The 15,902-nt window shown below is 43.9% G+C and overlaps 1 long non-coding RNA gene across 6 annotated transcripts; it reads right to left on the minus strand.

Annotated features, from left to right (window-relative positions):
- Positions 1–841: 841 nt before the first annotated feature.
- LOC127299024 (uncharacterized) lies at positions 842–4,129 on the minus strand. 6 transcript variants are annotated; one of them, XR_011744539.1, is made up of 6 exons: positions 3,534–4,129; positions 2,285–3,372; positions 1,980–2,086; positions 1,741–1,854; positions 1,572–1,603; positions 842–1,094 (listed from the first exon to the last, which is right to left on the minus strand). It is a non-coding gene; the product is annotated as an uncharacterized lncRNA (long non-coding RNA). The 6 variants fall into 6 exon arrangements; XR_011744537.1 differs by having other exon boundaries at positions 1,572–1,854; XR_011744540.1 differs by lacking the exon at positions 1,741–1,854 and having other exon boundaries at positions 3,534–4,128.
- Between the last annotated feature and the right edge of the window lie 11,773 nt (positions 4,130–15,902).

The raw sequence follows: 15,902 nt of genomic DNA on the forward strand, positions 1-15,902 counted from the left end.
CCTAGAGCTGCGGCTGGCTGAGGTCCCTCCGAGCGACGGCCCGCAAAGCCTTCTGGTCACACGTCCGATGCTGATGCAAGGGCGTGCCACCTGACCTATACCTGGTCGGAAGGTGATGGAGATGCCTCGCTTAGTTTCTGCATGGCATACACGTAAACATTAAATACGAGCCTCGATCGGCTCTCAGGTTATCCTGTGAATCGGCTCAAGGAGCCGATCCACCCATGATTCGTACGGGGTGCACGAATATATGGTGGTCCTGCTTGATCAAGATAAAGCTAATTAGATCTACGACGATTTAGGGTTTTCAGCGCATAATCGGATCATCCTACTCCAGGTTGGGCCTCGCGGCCACGCACGGTGATCGTAAGCCGATCCTAAACAAGGCCTAAAAACCAACACGAAGTTGATCCCCGGAACATCCTGTTTAGGACTAGCGAACGACACCCTACGTGCCGCTGGATCCTCCCCCCCTTTGTAAGGCCTAACTATTGCAGATATTAAACTAATCCTTGTAGAACAAGGAGCAATCGTAACGGATCAGATCTACTAAATAATGATCAAGCGGGGTGCCGCCCCCACACCTAAGATAGGTGTGAGGGCGGCTAGACATACAAGGGTTGCACTACGATAGCATGTTACGCGAAGAACTATGCTAACCCTAACACATCTATGATAACTACGTTGCTCGCCATCAACAAGGCTTCAGTACAAGCAACGCATGAACAACGTGGAGCTTGTGCTGCCTAGATCGCAAGATGCGATCTAGGCAGCATGTCGCTTACCGGTAGAAACCCTCGAGACGAAGGAGTTGGCAATGCGCCGAGATTGATTTGTTTGGTTGAACGTTGGTTGTTGTTTATTCCATAAACCCTAGATACATATTTATAGTCCAGGGGACTTTCTAACGTGGGAATAATCCCCACCGTGCACGATACAAACTCTAACTTTTAATCTAAGATACAATCTACCATAATTAAAGATACACGGGCAATCCAGCCCAAACTCCTCGTGCAAAGCCGCTTCAGAGATCTTCCACGTGTAATCTTCCAAGTCCATCTCTCTTACGGCCCACCTCCTGATTTGACCAAAATCTGGTGATAACAGAAACCGGTACTTAAGGCCTGGACGGAAGCCCCTTTTTCTACTAGTGACTATTCCATCCGTTCCATAATATGAGCCATTTTGACAAACTATTTTAGTTTGCCAAAACAGCTTATATTATGGAACAAAGTGATATCTCAGTTTCTTTTCAAAGTTCAAACTCTTTAGTTGTATGTTAAATTGAATACAATATGATCATAAGGAACTTCAATAATACTATGCACCGGAATTTAAATAACTTTGTATGGACTAATAGCATGGGCTGCAATAAATAGTTTAGGCAAAATACAGAACTCCATAACAGACCTTTTGCTCATGAAAACATTCAAAATATGGCATGGATTAGATCAAAGAGGCCCTGTTCATTCACACCATAACAGACCTTTTGCTCATGAAAACATTCAAAATCATTTTATTTATGATATCCCTTGCCTAAGATATGATTTATCGAGGAGTGTATTGGGCACCTTAATTTTTTTTGCATCCCCATCTTGATCTACTGCAATATGAAAATAATATATTTGAGAATTCTGAAAATAAAAGTAAATTCAGATGACCATTATCACGCAAATGCAGATAATAGGAAACAAAAGCATGCAATTTGAGTCAAGATGAGTTATGTCGTTAGCCAATAACTTGATCATCTTAAACATGTCAGCAGCGCCAGTTCGAAACACGACATGTACTTCATCATCGCAAATGATCTTTCTTTAATAGTCGGGATCCTCAAAAGTTATTATATGCCCATAACTGCTTCACAACGTGAATGAAGAGTACAATGTTAAATATACAGAAGTGGACATGGGAGAAATTAGTAAAAGGGAACAAATCAGATGTTATCTTCTCATCCAAGCTAGTGAATAAATTGAAAGTACCTGAGTATGTACATAGTAGCACTCTTTCCAACAACACCCTGAAGTTGAGAGGAAATTGCACAAACTTTTTTTAGCCATCGGGCACACCTATATTCCGCTTAGTGGCACTGCAAAGAGAAATAAACATATCACACCAGTCAGTTTACATGCATGTGTGAATTCCATAATAGAACTACTATATAGTCTGACTAGGATGATGAAAAAAATTGAGTGCTAGTCGTGAGACCATTACATGAATCCAACAACTCAACACTCGGTCAACATATTCCTCAAGCCGAATAGACTAAACCAGGTCCAATGTATACCTCTTTATGGCTGGCAGCACATAATCTGTTTTCCTTTTGTTATTGCAACAACCAGGATTGCCTCATGACCCATAAGTGTGACACCATGATCACCAAGGAATATGAATTGGCCAATCACCTCTTTTTTTTGGTTTGATATCCTTTGCGTTAACGGAAAGATTGTAACTGTAGACAATAAGAGTGTTATTTCTTTGATCCATATGATCATAAACTGGTGTTTCTATGTAAATAATATATCTATCTATCCTAAGAATAAAAGAAAAAAATGCAGGAAGCAATACTAAAAAATTAATCATATAAGTGGGCAATCATCCAATAAGATGGGAAATCAAAAATCTGACCAAGTAGTAGCTTAAGCTATCAATTAAACAGATGCACAACAGTATGAATTAAATGTATCCTCAGATCAGATTCCTGTATCAAAGGATCAAAGCAAGAAAGAGGTAATTAACCCCCTTTGCGCTAACAATTCAACAGATCATTGTGCAAACAGGGAAATAGGATAAAAGTATATAAATGCAAATGAAAATTTTAATCTCTATCAGTATATATATTCACCAAATAAAAAATTAACATTACTTAGTTGAGTTGCTTTCTATATTACACTAAAGGTAAAAACATCTCACATCCTTATTAAAAAGAACCAAATTTCTTGTAAACGCAATCAAAATAAAGTGAACCCAAATCTATGAAACATAAAATGTTTGTATAAATAGTAGTGTGGTCTTCATCAGTATGTCAAGCAACCAGCATGTTTGCTTTTGTCGAAACTCATCTTGTTTACCAAAACTACTGAAGGGAAAGAATAATTGAGTTAACCTTTCCCATCCAAGAACCTTCTCAGAAGCATCCACGGAAAGCTTCCCGAGTGGAAGCCTTGTCACCTGCGGAATTCAGAAAATTAGGAGATATAATACATTAATGCAAAGTTGTTTGTAATGCATTAGGAGTTCATGACAGAGGACTGAAAACCAAAATAGTATTTATAGAAGACCCTCAATATCTCTGATCATCAATAGTGTTGCATGAGAGATGGAATCAGCCTGAATTGCCGGATCATCTATAGACTCCTGTTCCAAAATCAATATCTGCAAATGGCATAGGCAGGTCAGTCAGATGGATTCCTAAACAGCAAAATAAACTACTACAATTCTGACATACAAAACTGGAATATTGCTGCTAACAGATAGCCTTTCCTTGACACAAATTAAATTCCTTAAGCCATGACATCATATCCTGAAATGCATACTTGATATTTATTCACCAAGAACCGAGATAACACTATGATAGCCTTTACTTCATGGCGCAGTGCTCAAGCGCCCCGAGGCTGGCTTTTTTCATGAAGAGGTCCGCGAAGCCCCATGGGTTCTCGCCGAACACCTTGAAGAAGTTGCAGACCATGAAGTCCGGGCGGAGGTGGGAGAGGCTGAGGTGTTGAAGCCCTCGGCGCCGAGCACGAATGCGTCCACCTAGCCATCGAGCGCGGCCTCGCGGGCCTGGAGGCGGCGTATCGCTGGTGCGTGACTGTATGTAGGGGAACAACGCGGGAGGAGGGTGCGAAGGATATAGGACACGTATAGGTCGCCGGCTAGCCATGAGAGCACAAAGGCGGCGAGCGGCGGGTCATCCGGGTGGGCGTAAAACATCGCGCGAGTGGGCTGGCCTGCGGCAAGGAAGAAGTAGCGAACATGGAGGCGAGCAAGGTTGACGACACATGGATTGGGCATGGAGGAGCTCAGGCAACGGGTGAAATAAGGTGGAAGAAGAGACCGACCTGGCTATACATGAGAAGATAAGGTAAAAAGAAAAGAGAAGATGAGAAGAAGGTCCGGGAAAGATAATACGTGTCTGTAAATCTTAACTCCAACTGCTTAACTACACTGAGGTGGTAGCACAATCAAGACCATAGTGGACCACATAAACTGAACTGCTACATCCACCCATGCCAAAAGAAGTCCTGTCACAATAGAAAGGAAAAAACCACAAAAATTCCCACAGGATACCAAAAGTGTACCCAGAAAAAGCAACATAGGATTTAATCACAAAGTAACTTAACGTGCCAGTTGGACGTTAAAAGCAAAAAAAATCAAAACTCTGTAAAAAAGGAAGTTGTTCACCTTTAGTATAGTAGATATGCAAGGAGATGAACATTAGGGTACAATATACCATATTATAGTAAACTATTTTTTACTAAAATGATGATATTAATGGAAAAAATAGTTATTTTTAAAACTAAAAAGGGTAGAGGGTATCATTGCATATCTGGAGTCTACGTATTCCGTAAACTGCTGTCATCACCTGCAAAAACTTGTTGGTGACATAGAGGGGAATATTCGGAATTAACTTACAATAACCAACACATCTAGATTTGCTAGTTACATACACTACTGCATAATAGCCCTCCTGTCGCGTGCGGTTTTCCCCATCTGACACGTGTCAGTGCGCGCGACAGGTACCGCGCGACTGCTAGGTACCTAGTAGTCGCGGGCAGGGTCGGCACGCGACAGGTCATCACAGGTCCTGTCGCATGTGGACTCGACCTGCTGCCACTATAGTTCTTGTCGCGTGCACCCCGCCCGCTGCTGTTATCTACGCTGTTCTGTCGCGTGCGACCCTGCCCGCTGCCAGTACGTAATCAGCCGCGTGTTCTTGCAGCTGCCAGTACATATTGGCTGTATCCGATTTGCTGTATTTTAGCATGCGTGATAATTTAGACAATAATAATACTATATCAATTTAGACAGTGATACTACATCAAGTTCATCACATTAATTAGACACCACAAGTTCATCACAATACTATATCAGTATATCATGGTTCATCCAGAATACGACACACCACAAGTCTAAACTAGACGAATACACTTTGTGTTGTGGTAGCTAGTTATCTAAAATAGGAGTACATAGACGAGAAACGCAGTGAGCATGAGCTGCAACACGATGATGATGATGGTCTTCATTTGGTCCTTCCTCTTTACCGCTAGATAGTGCGCGTATCTAGCTTCCGCCTCCGTCATAGTAGTGTTGTAATGTACATAGATGCAGCCTCTATAACCTTGCACCTCTCGCAGACAGTCTACCCAATTGTGGTAGACTCCCGGAACCCTACCTTTGTACACGACATACGACGGAATCTGTATGCATAAGATAAACAATATAAGTTAGTATAGCAAATTCATAGATAATATACATACACACAAATATTGCATAATTCCATTAAAAAGCCTCATATAAAGACATACACGAAGCAAAAGAAGGGGTAACTCGAGAACAAGGCCTCATACTTAGGTTAATCTTTTGGCGGGAACGGGAGGATACCCTGACACGCAAGTTATTTATACAGATTTATCCTTTAGCGGGAACGGGAGGAAGCCTTGATGCGTCATGAACTTCCTGTTTTCACCCTATTGTCTTAACCGCTCTTCCATGCCCGGTTACTCGGTACAGAAGGGCCATAGTAGAACAACCCCTCACTACGAAGCACATCCTTGCATATGAGTTGCGCAAGCTTCTGCTGGATGCGATAAAACTCACGTCTGACATCTGCATCAGTTGCGTACCTCATTTTTTTTTTCGAAATGGGGTATACCCCGGCTTCTGCATCATGAAGATGCACACAGCCTTTTATTATAAATAAAGGTTCAACATAAAGTAATGTTTACAAAGCACTCATCACCGATGATCGATCCAACAATCAATCATCATCTGAAACTAGGACTCGCATACTATGAGTACAACTCAACAAAGCCTCCTAGTATGTCGCCAACCAGCCTGGCACAAGATATCCTGAGCGACCATCAGGAGCCGTGTGCAGCCAGTAGCCATGGCATCCCGCTGCCCCTCCGGAGAGAGGAGGCCCCAAAGCTGGACCCAGTGGGAGACCATATGAATAACCTGCAAGAAATGAAAATAAACTTTTTTGTTAAAAATAATATCATTTCTGACCCTCCAAATAGACCAACATAAGGCAGAAACCCCAATCCGGATGAAAGCCTTGGATTGTCTATCTACTCCGTTTAACCAATTACCAAACATATTAGTAATACTGGTTGGAGGTGGAAGATCATATGTGAAATTAACAGTACGCCATAATAACTTAGCTAAGGGGCAATCAATAAAAAGGTGTTGAATAGTCTCCTGTTCCCCACAGAAAACACATTTTGTGCACCCATTCCAATTCCGCTTAGCTAGATTATCTTTAGTTAATAAAACTTTGTTACTCAAAAACCACATGAAAATCTTGATTTTAAGTGGAACTTTAACTTTCCAGAGATATTTCTTCAAAAAAGGAGTATGATCACACATAATATCTTCATACATTGACTTCACTGTAAACAAACCGTTTGGAGTCAATTTCCAAACAAAACGATCGTCTTCTTCACTCAAATTAATCATCATAAGTTTTCGACATAATTTTAACCATAAAGTCCATTTGTTACCAGTCAAAACCCTCCTAAATATAATATTCAACGTTGTTTGGTTTAACACCTGCGCAACTGTAACATTTTTGTGATGTACAATATTATACAAAGACGGAAACTGCTGAGCCAACGAAGTATTTCCTAACTAGGTATCTTCCCAAAAGCGAGTACATGTTCCATTACCCACTTCGAAAAAACCCCTAGCAAAAAACTCCTATTTAACCTCCATCAATCCTTTCCAAAAAGGAGAATCAGTAAGCCTAGCTTGCACTTCCGACAATGTCTTATGTCTTAAATACTTATTAAGAAGTAATTCTTGCCACACCCCTTTTTCATTAAGCAGTTTGAAAAGCCATTTACTTAATAAACATCTATTTTTGATTTCGAGAACCTCAATACCTAAGCCTCCTTGATCTTTGGGTCTACACACAATGTTCCATTTTGTAAGCCGGTATTTTCTCTTGTTTTCGTCTGACTGCCAAAAGAACCTCGATCTATAGAAGTCAAGACGTTTCCTTACCCCAACAGGTATCTCCAGGAAAGATAACATAAACATCGGTAAAGTGGTTAAAACTGAATTGATAAGAACTAACCTATCTCCATAGGATAATAACTTACTTTTCCAGCTACCCAATTTACCTTCAAAACGTGTTTCTACCGGATACCAATCTGAATTCTTGAGTTTTTTGTAATGGATCGGGATACCTAAATATCTAAAGGGAAGTTGACCAGCATCACATCCAAAGATCTGCTTATACTGGTCCTCCTCCTCTTTCGCCTTTCCGAAACAAAAAATCTCACTTTTGTGGAAATTAATCTTGAGTCCCGATAACTCCTCAAAGAGACACAAAATTAATTTCATATTAACAACTTTATTGAGGTCATGTTCCAAAAAAAGGATAGTATCATCAGCGTACTATAGAATAGAGAGACCTCCCTCCACTAAATGTGGGATTAACCCTCCTACTTGACCATCCTCCTTTGCTCGTTCAATTAAGATGGCAAGCATGTCCGCTACGATATTAAAAAGCATAGGAGATAAAGGATCTCCTTGCCTTAGACCTTTTTTGTCTGGAAATAATGACCAATATCATCATTCACCTTGACCCCAACGCTCCCCCCTTGAACAAACTGTTGTACTATGTTCCCCCATTCAGGAGCAAAGCCCTTCATTCTCAAAGTTTGTTGCAAGAAAGGCCATTTCACCTTATCATAAGCTTTCTCAAAATCAATTTTAAATAACACCCCATCCATTTTCTTAGAATGTAGTTCATGAATAGTTTCGTGAAGTATGACTACCCCTTCCAAAATATTTCTTCCTGGCATAAAGGCAGATTGAGTTGGCTTTATAACTCTTGGGGCAATCCCCGATATGCGATTTGTACCAACTTTAGTGAAAATCTTAAAACATACATTTAGCAAATAAATAGGTCTATATTGCTGAATTTGGACCGCATCCTCTTTCTTAGGTAAAAGCGTGATAATACCAAAATTTAGTTTATAAAGAGGCAAATCCCCTCTGGTAAACTGTGCAAACAAAGCCATCAGATCATCTTTAATTACTTCCCAAATTTTTTGATAAAACTCAGCCGGAAAGCCATCTGGTCCAGGAGCTTTATTTAGCTCCATCTGAGAAATCGCCTCAAACACCTCCTCTTCCGTAAAAGGGGCAGTTAAGATGTCATTCTCAATTGGTGAAATTTGTGTAATATCGTGGATCTCCTCTTCAACTAAAGAAATATTGGTTGGAGCCGGCGCCCCAAACAATTTCTTGTAGAATTCAGTAATATAAACCCTCAAGTTTTCTTCGCCTACAATAGTCCCTTCTTGTTGTTCTAATTGAAAAATGTTCTTTTTTCGGTGTTTACCATTTGCTATTAAGTGGAAATATCTCGTATTATTACCTCCCTCCTGAATATGCTTAACTTTCGCTCTTTGGGCCCATTTGGATTCCTCTTCTCTTCTTAATAAGTTCAAACTACTATTAGCCTTTTTAAGTTCATCCCTTTCATTAGAAGTCAAAATATTGGTCTCCGCTTTCGTATCAAGATGATCAATGATATTTAACAATCTCTCCTTTTCCTTCTTATATTTTCCACTTTGATTTTTTGCCCATCCCTTAAGGAATCTTCTAATATGTCTTAATTTATTCAACCAAACATCCATTGGGTTGGCTCCAGCTACAACTGATTTCCACTCCTTTAGTATCATATCAAAAAATCCTTCTTGGCGCAGCCAATGCAACTCAAAGGAAAGTTTTGCTTGATTACCTACATGTGCTTTCACACCTGAATCAATTAGTATGGGAGTGTGATCCGAATCAGCTCTAGTTAAAGCTCTTACAGTTACCAACGGAAATTTTTGTTCCCACGAAATGGATGCTAGAACTCTATCTAGCTTCTCATATGTAGGTTCCTCTCTCCTACTTGCCCATGTAAATTGTCTCCCAGTTAGAGCAATTTCTCTCAAATTCAAATGCTCAATTATTGCATTAAAAATAAAGGGCCAACGCGCTTTCAAATTATCATTATTTTTCTCCTCTCTATTGCGAATAATATTGAAATCACCTCCTACCAACATAGGTAATGATTCTGATTCGCAAGTTCTCACTAATTCAGCCAAAAATTCTGCTTTGTGCACATCTTGGGCAGCCCCATAGACCGGCACCAGAATCCACTCAAAACCATCTCTTTTACATTTGATATGAAGTTTAACACAAAAATCTCCCGTGTTTACCTTTAACACTTGTAGCCTATCGGAATTTATTCCCACTAGAATACCCCCGGAGCGACCATGTGGCGGTAAACAAAACCAAGAGAAATTATAACCCGCAGCTAATTGGTTCAAAAAAGGAATCGAGAAATTAGATCTCCCAGTCTCCAATAAGGCTATGAAGTCTAATTTATGTTCCCGAATTGCCTCTTTAACAAACAAATGCTTAGCGGTATCACCAAAACCCCCTGGATTCCAATTAATTCCTTTTATATTTTGCATTAAGAATATTGTTTTTTAACTCTTTTCCTTGTGCTTTTGCGAATATTAGAGGTATCGTAAACTTTTCTCTGCCTATTTTTCTTAACCTAGACCACTGGTTTAAGATGTTCCAATTGATCATCGAAATCCAATGTTATGTCATCATCATCAATTAAATCCTCACAAAGAGTGGATACTTTTGATAAAACAAGAGTCTCCAGTCCTTCCTCCTTATTTTCAATTTATGATTAATTTTTCTTTAAAATCGTTAAAATTCTTTCCTCCTCTAGCATTTTAATTCCCTTAATAGATTTGCCTATCTCTCTCTCAGACTGACCTAGAGATATCCCTAATCGATCCGCTCTTCTAACTATCTCCGAATCTGAAATATTAACAATGGAATGTTTTGGTAGCGTAAACTGACCTGAACCAAAAGGATCATGACGCATCTGCGCATTCTGCATGGCCCTCTCCAACTGAGGCATGTCGGCATTAGGTTGGCCACCCAACCGTGTGCTCGACCTAACCTGCTGTGTGTGTTTTGGAATCCCTCCAAACGCAATAACCTCCTCTGTTGTTGGACAGAAACCTTTGTCATTCGATGACAACTCACATAACGACAAAGAGCATGAAGGCAATTCGTTAAGCAGCATACCTTTGTTTGTCAAGGATGAATCAAACCCCATCGCCCCTTTACATCCAGAATTCATTTGAGCTCCATTTGACTTGTCCAAAAAATTACCTTTAGATTGCTCCAACGAGCCAGTAACCAAAGGCTTCAGCGTATTACCTACAAAAGATGTGCTCTCCTCAGTAACCCAGCAATAGTGATTAAGACCAGATTCGGAATTCACCTCAGAAAATAATTTAGAACAAAGAGAATTACCAGAATTATGGGCCACACCCGGTACTGCAGTACCAGTATGCACAAAAAATCCAGATTCAACCTCTGATGATTGCTTCCCATCTGTTTTTGTCGCAGCCACGGCAGAAATGTGCTGTCGGCACGGAGTGGTGCTCTCCACACCAGGCGACGGGATTGTCTGTGGCAGTGTGAGTTTACATGGCAACGTAAGGCACAACTGATCTCGTACAAACTCCTGCATATGATGGATGGTGTAGAATACCTCCGTCATGCTGTTTGCCTTTTGCTTCATGAAGGGGAACTCAAATTGGTGGCGAAATACACGCCTCGTGCCTTCCAGTTTTTCTCTTATCAAGTTGTTTCCATTAAAGTAGTAGCAGTTAACAGCATTATCCAGATATAGCTTGATGTTTGTATAGTTTTTCTTGCTTGCACTACCCGAGTCAAAATATGTTGCGTGCGAGACCTTCGAGTATAAAAGGATGAGAGTGCAAGTTTCCTCGCTGTGCAAAAAAATTGAAATATATACTCAATTTAAGCTTCTTATGTACGTGCAAAAGAATGATGGAAATCGACGAAAGAATCTTAATTATGGAGGATAGCGAATGACTTACTCTGGCGGACCAGGAAAATAAGGTAGGAGAAAAGTGTCTTTATCCTTATTCGCAGCTTGCTGGCCTTCCATGGTATACAACTTGCTCTGTCCGGGTCCTCTATCAAGATTGTCGGGGTGAACTCTCGCTCTTTTCTGGCCTTGCCGGTAGGCCTCATTGAGCGCAAACATGCAGACCAAGTTTGGGGTGAGTCTCTTCATGTGAAACAAGCGGAATATGTCATCAAATCTGAGGAAGAACACGTCCGCTTGATTGTAATCGACAAAGCCCATGCCCACTAGCACCTTGGCGACGAAAATCGGGTATGTCGGAGCTTCCATTCCGAGAAGGTGATTCTCAGTTCTAAGAATGATGTCATGCAGAGTCCTCAAATAACCGAACTCGGTATGTAACAATGAGAGCGGCAGGATCGGTTCACCCTGCACATGATATGTCCGCTCGTCGCTGCAATTGTTCGTGTCGTACATGACCGACTATCTAGAGGTATAATCACTTTTCTTCTTCCTCTTTCATCCCTTCTTCATGCTAACACCCGAATCCACGACAGGCTTGTGAACGTAAGGATCATTCAGAAGTTTGTCTTGGCTAGGTGTTGGCTCGAGCTCGTACTTGGGATATGGCCCTTTTCGACCACCGGCAATCCAATAGTCGATCTTTCACATCAAAATAGTGAGCTGGCGGTTGACCCTGACTGCCACTTGATTTTCGACAATAGTGGAAATGTTTGCTTTCAGGGACGCCAACTCTTCCGTAGCTGCAGATAGTTGTTCTCGGAGGCGTACCATGTCTTCATTTTCTTCCCTGCCTTCGCGCTCACCCATTGGATAAAATCCCGAAGGGTCCAAGTCTTGTCGAGAAGAAGACCCGGCGGCATGGTCGTCGCGGTTTTGAAAAAAAGACATGGTTATCTAGAATGAAAGATGAAAACTATTAATTACCCCAAAATATAACGAAAAAATTCGTCATGACCTTTGCTTAAAAAAAGTCATGCGGAGTGCCAGAAAGTTACCGGAACGGAAGTAAATCAACATTCTGGCTACACTTTGGCAACACATATACCACATAACGGTGGAAGCCATGCAGTTTTAATACTTTGGCAACATATATACCACATGTACCACACTTTGGCAACACACTAGGAAACATGCCCATGCGTTCCATCGGGAGAAAGAAAAATCTACAAAAACGCATAGAAACATAAAATCATCTTCCTTGAACTATGGTTCCTCCTTGAGTGTACCTCGGATTTCCAGCAGTTGGACCACACTACAATTTAGCCACATCAATATTTCAAGCAACATGATTATTGTGAACTTCTTTGTCACCTTAAAGTTAGGAACATTCTTACGACAGATGCATTAATTCGAGGACAATAGATTATCAGAAGCCGGGGCAAGAACTTAACCTAAAATAATCATTAAACTTCAAGATATACATACGTAAAGTGCTTTATAACGCTCTGAAAAAAGTCTTTAAATTAAATTTGAAACCAAAGATCGTAATCAATATTTATGACTCAATTTACACATACCGGAAGGTATTACACAAGAAGAGCCAGCATCCTTTTTGTAGCCCTGTACATATACACTACGGGAAAGCTTGTCATTGCCGTGCAAGCAGATTGGACGGCAAAGGGTGTTATTTGCACGGTAAAGCCTTTGCCGTGCGGTGCCACACGGCAAAGGCCGCACGGCAATGTCTGTCTCGGCAACGCCATCATTGCCGTGTGCCTCGCCAAAACTACACGGCAACGTCTTTGCCGTGCACTCCTCCCTTTGCCGTGCGCCCGTCCCCTTTGTCATGCAACATCTCATTGCCGTGTGCCTAGTGCTCTGCCGTGCGCTTTGCTTCTATTGCATGGCAAAGAGCTTCAAGCAAATTAAAAAAAAAATGCCGACACCAGCGAGCCGCCGGTGCTGAGGCCATACGCTGCTATCCGTCATGTCGCCGCGCCGCCGTGCGCTCGCTTTCCGCCCCGCGCTCGCCACCGCGGCCACTCGCCGCGCCGCCGTGCGCTCGCTCTCCGCCATGTCGCCGCGCCGCCGTGCGCTCGCTCTCCGCCCGCGCTCGCCACCGCGGCCACTCGCCGCGCCGCCGTGTGCTCGCTCTCCGGTCTCCGCCATGTCGCCGCGCCGCCGTGCGCTCGCTCTCGCCCTGCGCTCGCCGCCGTGCGCTCGCTCTCTGCCCTGCGCTCGCCGCCGCGGCCACGCCGGTCGAGGAGAAGAGCGCGTACAGACGGAGCGCCGGCGCTAGCCGGCTCGTCGACGTCGACCGATGGTTCGGGGGCCGGCGGGGACAGGCAGGGAAGAAGCATCCGCCGAGGGGCAGAAGGCGGAGGCGCCGGAGATCATGAGGTGGCCGCTGTCGAAGCTGACCGACGAGGCCGTGCTCCAGGACGCCGGCGCGCGCAAGGGCGCTCAGTACTCCTGCGTCGTGTTGTAGAGTGGAGAAGACGATATGGTTGGTGTGTGCTGAGAGCTAGGAGATAAGGGGTGTGTGGTGGGCCTGAGTGTGGGTATAATGGGTGGGCAGCAATGTGTGGGTCATGGGGTCAGGTGATAACGTGGGGTAAACCACGTCAACAATCCCCACGTATTTTTTTCAATACTTTGCCGCGTGTGAGGTTGTTGCTCACGGCAAAGCCCTGCTCTGCCGTGTGATCCCTTTGCCGTGTGCATTGCTGACTTTTGCCGTGATTTTATTCTTTGCCGTGCGTCGAATTATGTCTTTGCCGTGTCGATCTTCTTTGTCGTGCGTCGTCAGTAGTTTTACCGTGCAATGTTCTTTGCCGTGCGCCCCATTTGGCTGATACACGGCAAAGATTACTTTGCCGTGCACAGCCGCATGGCAAAGACGCGTCGCACGGCAACGGTTTTTTTTCCCGTAGTGATATCTGGATCATGCGTCAGGCGCGCGTCCTCGTAGTCCTGCATCACAGCAGCTGCTTGCGCTAGACAAGTTGATCAGGACGAACTTGCACGCACGCGACTCCTTGACCACGCACATGTACACGGTGCTTAAGTGCTCCTGCCCCAGATACTTCCGGATACGGTAGTGGTCGCGCACGTTGGCCGTTCAGTGTGACGCCACTAACACTGGCCGCTCGGACGCCATCAGTTCGGAGGCCAGGTATTCGCACCGCTCCTTTCCGGGCGTTGCTGATTCGTCTGCCGCATTGGCCAGTCCCGGCGCGCACACTGGATCATGAAGTCAGCCGTGCTATGCTCTATCTAGTGGAGGCAATCGCCGCAGAGACGGACCAGGCGGTTCGCCGGCCGCAGAACCGTGCTCGATCTGACCAAGGACGGCTGCTGTTGCAAATATACGTCCCCCACTTTCGACTGTGAGGTCGTTGCCAACGATCATATTGTTCAGAGGCCATGAAGGAGACCATTGATCTGCTAAGCCGCCCACCAGATTACGATCGTGCGGACTGCCGTAGCCCAATGCAAGAGTAACTCTGCGCTGCCGCCATCCCGTCCGTGTGTTGTAGACGCTGTCCCGCCTACCAGCTTAGAAAGTCAGACATCGCCACGCCCGATTCCGCCATCTGAGATCAATGAGATCGATCCTAGCAGCAGTGTCGTGCCGGCCGACTTCCTAGTTCCATCGACCGAGAAAGACCGCGAGGACACCCGACTCAGCGTATCCGGCGTTGCCTAGTTTCTCTTTTCGGCACCTATCGGCGTCGCCATAGTGACGTATCCAACACCAACTCTAACCCCGATCGCGTCGTACTCAGCTGCAGCCACATCCGTTGGCTGGGTTGGGCCATGATCGCTGCGTGAATCATGAAGAGGGCATATGACAATTTCGGATTCTCCGTTGATGTCGGAAAGCTCGATTTCGAGCCAACTCCGGCGAGTTCTGCGATCGATTTGGTTCAGCATGGTTAGAGAGGTCGTGGAGGTCGTCATCGTCCTCTCCGTTGTAGTAACGATGTTCCTACATGGTGGAGATGCCCTAGCTGCGGTGGGGCGCCGGGACACCGGGTCGACGTTGGCCTGCAACTTTCGTGACTCCTATCTAGCGGGTTTGATCTAGGTTTTGGGTTTGGCTTGCGGGAGGCGGTCAGGCGGAAGGGATCCCTGGACGAAACACAGCTCGTGATTGCAAGGGGTTTTATCGACATCAATTAAGGAAACTGAACCGACCACGATACAGATCGAAAGGCAACACAACTCGCACCATGGTGGGACTTTGGACGGACGAAAATTATATACTCCTACAAAAACGGACCAAACCGCGGAAACGTTTCTCCCTTTATTATTAGGTATAGATATACCACTTTGGCAACACATATACCACGCAACCTGACATCTAACATGTTAGAACTGGCCCGACACGCCGTGTACTTTCCGACGTGAGCGACGACAAACGACGATACCGGCGAGACTCACGTACCACAGCTAAAGCTAGCTGATCGTTTCTATTGATCAAGCTAGTACTACTTCAGCTAGTACGTACAACTTCAGGCAACGCAAGAAAAACGATTTGGATTGCCACAGGTGCATATCGCACCTGTTGTTTCTTTCTTTATTTCTTGCTTTGATTCTTGGTGTAGATTACAGGGGATCTCTCGTCTATTTAAAGGCTAAGCTTGTCATGAGACAAACCGACTAGGAGATCAATACTAATCCTACCCGGACACATACACGTATACAAACCATATACGACACCATGCCGGTGTACGACGTGCTTAATCCTAACAGTTACCCCCCTAAGCACGACGTGCGCTTCACCTCA

The sequence above is a fragment of the Lolium perenne genome, chromosome 5, assembly GCF_019359855.2.
Source record: "Lolium perenne isolate Kyuss_39 chromosome 5, Kyuss_2.0, whole genome shotgun sequence".
NCBI classification, from domain to species: Eukaryota; Viridiplantae; Streptophyta; class Magnoliopsida; order Poales; family Poaceae; genus Lolium; species Lolium perenne.